The sequence below is a fragment of the Salmo salar genome, unplaced genomic scaffold (assembly GCF_965601325.2).
Source record: "Salmo salar unplaced genomic scaffold, fSalSal1 ptg000177l, whole genome shotgun sequence".
Classification (NCBI taxonomy): domain Eukaryota; kingdom Metazoa; phylum Chordata; class Actinopteri; order Salmoniformes; family Salmonidae; genus Salmo; species Salmo salar.
Genome location: NW_027675325.1, coordinates 670,478 through 680,000, shown reverse-complemented (window position 1 = coordinate 680,000; position 9,523 = coordinate 670,478).

Here is a 9,523-nt window from a genome sequence, read left to right as displayed (position 1 = left end):
TATTGGAATTGTTTGTTAGGAGATTAAATGTAATTTTAGCTTCCAAATGAGAGAATTGGGTTTTCATAAGGAAAGTGCCCTGCTTGATCAGTGGCCCACCCCTGTGAAGAGGAGGGGTTATAAACGATGAAACACATCCTTCCCCCTCTCCACTATATAAGCCTTTGACGAAAAGATAATCACGTTGTTCCAGTACGGGAGGTCTGCAGCCTCTACGTTAGAAGGAGACACATGTCAAGTACAGAACTAAGCCAACCTCGGCGTGAGCTTTGGTGGCGAATGGTATGAACTTTGAGCTTATTCACTACAGAAGTGATACTTCCTAGCCGTTGAGTTAGCAGCGGCCGCTGTAACGTGGGCTAGGAAAGGACGGACGACGGATCCAGTCTAACAGACGGACGAAGATACCACCACGTATCCAATTTACCACCAGAGACATTCTCCCGAGTACAGGAAGATCTGTTGGCCAACCCGGCCAGCATCTACGACCAATCTACCGAAGCGCAGCTCAGAGTAAATATTTATTGCATTTTCCTTCTCCAAATGGGCGGTAATTTAGAATGCATAAGATAATGTATTTACGATAGCATAGCTGCTGTTTCTTTGTTCCCAAGTCTTCCCGCTCTTTCATTCAAGCCCAACCCCCTTTCCTTTGTGTAACCAGCCATCATACAGGTTCCGTCCACCAGGGGTGAATTCTGTATGACATCATTGTATTCTGTGTATTTGTAATTCTGTGTGATTAGTTTAGGTATTTAGTAAATAAATAATTAAACCCAATTTTGTATTGCTGATTCAACTTGTTAGCCAGGGTTCGTGAAGATAGCCAAGAATTTACAACTTTCATTATGAGACTGAAAATAAGATAAGGGTTAATATTGACTGCTATCGATGTAAAATATGACTAAGTATTTTAAGAGTTTATTCGGAAGATAACTGCTCTATAAACGTTCTTCCGTGGTGCCCCGACTTTCTAGTTGACCTCTCTGGGCTAGGCGGGACGAATTCGTCCCACCTACGTAACAGCCAGTTGAATCCTGTGGCGCGATTTTCAAAACATTTGAAATGCTATTACTTCAATTTCTCAAACATATGACTATTTTACAGCTATTTAAAGACAAGACTCTCATTAATCTAACCACACTGTCCGATTTCAAAAAGGCTTTACAACGAAAGCAAAACATTAGATTATGTCAGCAGAGTACCAAGCCAGAAATAATCAGACACCCATTTTTCAAGCTAGCATATAATGTCACAAAAACCCAGAAGACAGCTAAATGCAGCACTAACCTTTGATGATCTTCATCAGATGACAACCCTAGGACATTATGTTATACAATACATATATGCATGTTTTGTTCAATCAAGTTCATATTTATATCAAAAACCAGCTTTTTACATTAGCATGTGACGTTCAGAACTAGCATACCCCCCGCAAACTTCCGGGGAATTCGCTAACAATTTACTAAATTACTCACGATAAACGTTCACAAAAAGCATAACAATTATTTTAAGAATTATAGATACAGAACTCCTCTATGCACTCGATATGTCCGATTTTAAAATAGCTTTTTGGTGAAAGCACATTTTGCAATATTCTAAGTACATAGCCCAGCCATCACGGGCTAGCTATTTAGACACCCGGCAAGTTTAGCACTCACCAATATCAGATTTACTATTGTAAAAGTTTGATTACCTTTTGTTGTCTTCGTCAGAATGCACTCCCAGGACTGCTACTTCAATAACAAATGTTGGTTTGGTCCAAAATAATCCATCGTTATATCCGAATAGCGGCGTTTTGTTCGTGCGTCCCAGACACTATCTGAAATGGTAAATCAGGGTCGCGCGCATGGCGCAATTCGTGACAAAAAAAATCTAAATATTCCATTACCGTACTTCGAAGCATGTCAACCGCTGTTTAAAATCCATTTTTATGCCATTTTTTCTCGTAAAAAAGCGCTAATATTCAGACCGGGAATGTCCATTTAGCTAAACAGAGGAAAGAAAACAAAGCTTTCGGTCGACGCGGGCACGAGCCTGAGTCTCACAGTACTGTAACCAGCCACTACCCAAACGCGCTACTTTGTTTCAGCCAGAGCCTGCAAAGCCACGATTAAGCGTTTTACCGCCTTCTGAGAGCCTATGGCAGCCGTAGGAAGTGTCACGGGGCACTAAGATCCTCACTCTTCAATAAACAGAGACAAGAAGAACGACACCTTGTCAGACAGGCCACTTCCTGCATGAAATCTTCTCAGGTTTTTGCCTGCCATATGAGTTCTGTTATACTCACAAACACCATTCAAACAGTTTTAGAAACTTTAGGGTGTTTTCTATCCAAAGCCAATAATTATATGCATATTCTAGTTACTGGGCAGGAGTAGTAACCAGATTAAATCGGGTACGTTTTTTATCCAGCCGTGAAAATACTGCCCCCTAGCCATAACAGAGTCACAAGGTTGCGCTAACTACAGTAGTGTTGCAAAATCCTTTACACCCCACTCATCCCCATCAGTCTTAAGAACAAAACATGTGGTTTAATGTAGATACATTTAGATACAACAGAAACAATATGTGGTATTCTCAACTTCTCTTTTAACAGAACAGAGACATTCAGAGGAGGCTGGTGGGAAGTGTTATAGGAGGACGGGTTCATTTTTATGGCTGAAATGGAATAAATAAATTAATTCCATGTATTCCATTCCAGTCTTTACACTGAGCCTGTCCTCATATTGCTCCTCCACCAGCCTCCTCTGGTTTGTATGTGAAAGTATGCAGGTATTCATGTTGTTGTGGAGGCAAATTATATTTAAACAAAATACTTTTAAAAAAGGTACAAATGCAGCCGTAAAAATAAAATAAAATCAGATGTGAAAATGGTGCATTTCTAAGTTTTATAGAAAAAATATGAAGTTAAAAAGTTCTACCTGATGACATCATCAAAAGTTGAATCATTTTAAAAGCAGTGATTTTTCAAACACAATTAGATTGTCAGTGGTGTGGGGAGCAATAAAATGTCCTCTACTGGGCTAGAAACTCATTGCAGGTTTTGAAAATCACCGTTTTTAAAGAGTTTTCTTCTCATTTTTTTTTAACTACAGATCATAAAAATGTGAAAGGTGCTGTTTTCAGAAATATAGATACTGTTTTGGTGCTGGAGAGGATGAATATGAGGTTGAAAAGTGCAGGACTTGCCTTTTAACACTAGAATCAGTCCTGCTCCCTGACTTTTAACACTAGAATCAGACCTGCTCCCTGACTTTTAACACTAGAATCAGACCTGCTCCCTGACTTTTAACACTAGAATCAGTCCTGCTCCCTGACTTTTAACACTAGAATCAGTTCTGCTCCCTGACTTTTAACACTAGAATCAGTTCTGCTCCCTGACTTTTAACACTAGAATCAGACCTGCTCCCTGACTTTTAACACTAGAATCAGTCCTGCTGTCACAGGATCCAACGAAAGTGGCGCCCCTCCTCGGTCGGGCGGCGCTCGGCCTATTAGCTGCCACCGATCGTGGTTTCTGTGTCTTTTAGTTTTGTCTGTCTGTTCCGCACCTGTTTTGTGTCTGTCATTAGTGGGGGCTTATTTAGTGTGTGTTTTCAGTTGGGGTTTTGTGCGGGATTGTTGATTGTCCACTCAGGACGGTGGTCCGTGTTTTATTACGGGTTTGTTTCTGACAGTTTCACGAAGAGAGGATTTACCGGGCTGTGCCCCGTGCCTTTTTGTGCCGCTCATATATATATTTTGTTCGCAATATTGGGATACCTGCCGCCTCTCCACTCTAACCACTAGGCTACCTGCCGTCCTTCCACTCTAACCACTAGGCTACCTGCCACCCCTCCACTCTAACCACTAGGCTACCTGCCGCCCCTCCACTCTAACCACTAGGCTACCTGCCGTCCCTCCACTCTAACCACTAGACTACCTGCCGCCTCTACACTCTAACCACTAGGCTACCTGCCGCCCCTCCACTCTAACCACTAGGCTACCTGCCCCCCCTACACTCTAACCACTAGGCTACCTGCCCCCCCTCCACTCTAACCACTAGACTACCTGCCACCCCTCCACTCTAACCACTAGGCTACCTGCCGCCCCTCCACTCTAACCACTAGGCTACCTGCCGTCCCTCCACTCTAACCACTAGGCTACCTGCCGCCTCTACACTCTAACCACTAGGCTACCTGCCGCCTCTACACTCTAACCACTAGGCTACCTGCCGCCCCTCCACTCTAACCACTAGGCTACCTGCCGCCCCTCCACTCTAACCACTAGGCTACCTGCCGTCCCTCCACTCTAACCACTAGGCTACCTGCCGCCTCTACACTCTAACCACTAGGCTACCTGCCACCTCTACACTCTAACCACTAGGCTACCTGTCGCCCCCAAATGAGGCCTAACTGAATGATAAGAAGGATGAAGGGGTTGATTTAATCTAGAAAGACAATAGTGTAATGATGAGTTTGTGTTCTGCCTATTTATCAGCAGCAAATCATTTGACCACACCCCCTTGTGGGTTAATAATATTCTCTTTTATGTTTTACTTTCCACAAATAAACTGTTGTGGGTCTGTTTTATTGACTGTAACTCGAACACTAATCACATGTATTGTAAGGAAATGAACACATGCTATGAGTTACAGTAGGCCTTTAGAGTGATGTAAAACATGTCCTGGACTCTGTCCAAGTTAATGAGCGGGAAACAAATGATAATAGTCAACCTTCACAGCCGGCCCATCGACACTACTCCTAAACTACACCAAAACTAATTTCACACATGATAAGAGTTATCCTGATCAGCTGGCCCATCGACACTACTCCTAAACTGTACCAAAACTAATATCACACATGATAAGAGTTATCCTGATCAGCTGGCCCATCGACACTACTCCTAAACTATACCACAACTAATTTCACACATGATAATAGTCAACCTTCACAGCCGGCCCATCGACACTACTCCTAAACTACACCAAAACTAATATCACACATGATAAGAGTTATCCTGATCAGCTGGCCCATCGACACTACTCCTAAACTATACCACAACTAATTTCACACATGATAAGAGTTATCCTGATCAGCTGGCCCATCGACACTACTCCTAAACTGTACCAAAACTAATTTCACACATGATAAGAGTTATCCTGATCAGCTGGCCCATCGACACTATTCCTAAACTGTACCAAAACTAATTTCACACATGATAAGAGTTATCCTGATCAGCCGGCCCATCGACACTACTCCTAAACTATACCAAAACTAATTTCACACATGATAAGAGTTATCCTGATCAGCTGGCCCATCGACACTACTCCTAAACTATACCAAAACTAATTTCACACATGATAAGAGTTATCCTGATCAGCTGGCCCATCGACACTACTCCTAAACTGTACCAAAACTAATTTCACACATGATAAGAGTTATCCTGATCAGCTGGCCCATCGACACTACTCCTAAACTATACCAAAACTAATTTCACACATGATAAGAGTTATCCTGATCAGCCGGCCCATCGACACTACTCCTAAACTATACCAAAACTAATTTCACACATGATAAGAGTTATCCTGATCAGCTGGCCCATCGACACTACTCCTAAACTGTACCAAAACTAATTTCACACATGATAAGAGTTATCCTGATCAGCTGGCCCATCGACACTACTCCTAAACTATACCAAAACTAATTTCACACATGATAAGAGTTATCCTGATCAGCTGGCCCATCGACACTACTCCTAAACTATACCAAAACTAATTTCACACATGATAAGAGTTATCCTGATCAGCTGGCCCATCGACACTACTCCTAAACTATACCAAAACTAATTTCACACATGATAAGAGTTATCCTGATCAGCTGGCCCATCGACACTACTCCTAAACTGTACCAAAACTAATTTCACACATGATAAGAGTTATCCTGATCAGCTGGCCCATCGACACTACTCCTAAACTATACCAAAACTAATTTCACACATGATAAGAGTTATCCTGATCAGCTGGCCCATCGACACTACTCCTAAACTATACCAAAACTAATTTCACACATGATAAGAGTTATCCTGATCAGCTGGCCCATCGACACTACTCCTAAACTGTACCAAAACTAATTTCACACATGATAAGAGTTATCCTGATCAGCCGGCCCATCGACCCGCTGCGTTTTGGTCCCCCTTTTTCGACGTATGTGACAAAATGAGCATCTATTTACCAAATCCTCCTTCAGAGTCATGTGCAGGTAAAATACTTTTATTTCTATATAATACTGTATCTGAAAGAGCAGATTCTGCAGGTTAAACATTGTGATTTCTATATAGTACTGTATCTGAAAGAGCATATTCTGCAGGTTAAACATTGTGATTTCTATATAGTACTGTATCTGAAAGAGCAGATTCTGCAGGTTAAACATTGTGTTTCTATATAGTACTGTATCTGAAAGAGCATATTCTGCAGGTTAAACATTGTGATTTCTATATAGTACTGTATCTGAAAGAGCAGATTCTGCAGGTTAAACATTGTGTTTCTATATAGTACTGTATCTGAAAGAGCATATTCTGCAGTTTCCTTGACACTTACCTTTATCAAATAACTCTCAACATTCAAGAGGTGCAGCTTTATTTCCAAAGTTCAATTTTTCTTCAACAATATCCGTGTTGTCCATGTTTTAATCACATGACCACTCCAGCAGCAGCATTGATCTGGCGACTACGCAAAAACTATTAACATAATCAAATTAAAATCTGCTATTCTGTCGTCAATGGATGAACCGCCAATAGAAACCAGATAGAAACTGATAGTGGTGCATGTGACTTCAGTTCTGGTTAGCTGCAGATGTCCAAACCAACTTGCTCAAGGTCTTTCCATGTCTGGGGAAAGATGAAACCAGGCCAGCGGGTGACTGTCTGAGACTGTCTGAGACTGTGGTTTTGAGTCACGTGGAGCCTTACATGGGCAAATGCAGAAATGTGACCATGGACAGCTTCTTCACATCAATTTCCCTCAGACAAGTTGATTGTGAAGAAGACTAGCATGCTAGGACAGTGAACACACAAAGAAGACTAGCCTGCTATGAACAGTGAACACACAAAGAAGACTAGCCTGCTATGAACAGTGAACACACAAAGAAGACTAGCCTAGCCAGGTCATTACAGTATATACAGTATCTCTACCATATACAGACACCAACTAGTATCCCCTTTATGATCTAGCCAGGTCATTACAGTATATACAGTATCTCTACCATATACAGACACCAACTAGTATCCCCTTTATGATCTAGCCAGGTCATTACAGTATATACAGTATCTCTACCATCTAGCCAGGTCATTACAGTATATACAGTATCTCTACCCTATACAGACACCAACTACTATCCCCTTTATGATATAGCCAGGTCATTACAGTATATACAGTATCTCTACCATATACAGACACCAACTAGTATCCCCTTTATGATCTAGCCAGGTCATTACAGTATATACAGTATCTCTACCATCTAGCCAGGTCATTACAGTATATACAGTATCTCTACCATCTAGCCAGGTCATTACAGTATATACAGTATCTCTACCATATACAGACACCAACTAGTATCCCCTTTATGATCTAGCCAGGTCATTACAGTATATACAGTATCTCTACCATATACAGACACCAACTAGTATCCCCTTTATGATCAAGCCAGGTCATTACAGTATATACAGTATCTCTACCATATACAGACACCAACTAGTATCCCCTTTATGATCTAGCCAGGTCATTACAGTATATACAGTATCTCTACCATATACAGACACCAACTAGTATCCCCTTTATGATCTAGCCTGGTCATTACAGTATATACAGTATCTCTACCATATACAGACACCAACTAGTATCCCCTTTATGATCTAGCCAGGTCATTACAGTATATACAGTATCTCTACCATATACAGACACCAACTAGTATCCCCTTTATGATCTAGCCAGGTCATTACAGTATATACAGTATCTCTACCATATACAGACACCAACTAGTATCCCCTTTATGATCTAGCCAGGTCATTACAGTATATACAGTATCTCTACCATATACAGACACCAACTAGTATCCCCTTTATGATCTAGCCAGGTCATTACAGTATATACAGTATCTCTACCATATACAGACACCAACTAGTATCCCCTTTATGATCTAGCCAGGTCATTACAGTATATACAGTATCTCTACCATATACAGACACCAACTAGTATCCCCTTTATGATCTAGCCAGGTCATTACAGTATATACAGTATCTCTACCATATACAGACACCAACTAGTATCCCCTTTATGATCTAGCCAGGTCATTACAGTATATACAGTATCTCTACCATATACAGACACCAACTAGTATCCCCTTTATGATCTAGCCAGGTCATTACAGTATATACAGTATTTCTACCATATACAGACACCAACTAGTATCCCCTTTATGATCTAGCCTGGTCATTACAGTATATACAGTATCTCTACCACATAGAGACACCAACTAGTATCCCCTTTATGATCTAGCCAGGTCATTACAGTATATACAGTATCTCTACCATATACAGACACCAACTAGTATCCCCTTTATGATCTAGCCAGGTCATTACAGTATATACAGTATCTCTACCATATACAGACACCAACTAGTATCCCCTTTATGATCTAGCCAGGTCATTACAGTATATACAGTATCTCTACCATATACAGACACCAACTAGTATCCCCTTTATGATCTAGCCAGGTCATTACAGTATATACAGTATCTCTACCATATACAGACACCAACTAGTATCCCTTTTATGATCTAGCCAGGCCATTACAGTATATACAGTATCTCTACCATCTGCCAGACACCAACTAGTATCCCCTTTATGATCTAGCCAGGTCATTACAGTATATACAGTATCTCTACCATATACAGACACCAACTAGTATCCCCTTTATGATCAAGCCAGGTCATTACAGTATATACAGTATCTCTACCATATACAGACACCAACTAGTATCCCCTTTATGATCTAGCCAGGTCATTACAGTATATACAGTATCTCTACCATATACAGACACCAACTAGTATCCCCTTTATGATCTAGCCTGGTCATTACAGTATATACAGTATCTCTACCATATACAGACAGCAACTAGTATCCCCTTTATGATCTAGCCAGGTCATTACAGTATATACAGTATCTCTACCATATACAGACACCAACTAGTATCCCCTTTATGATCTAGCCAGGTCATTACAGTATATACAGTATCTCTACCATATACAGACACCAACTAGTATCCCCTTTATGATCTAGCCAGGTCATTACAGTATATACAGTATCTCTACCATATACAGACACCAACTAGTATCCCCTTTATGATCTAGCCAGGTCATTACAGTATATACAGTATCTCTACCATATACAGACACCAACTAGTATCCCCTTTATGATCTAGCCAGGTCATTACAGTATATACAGTATCTCTACCATATACAGACACCAACTAGTATCCCCTTTA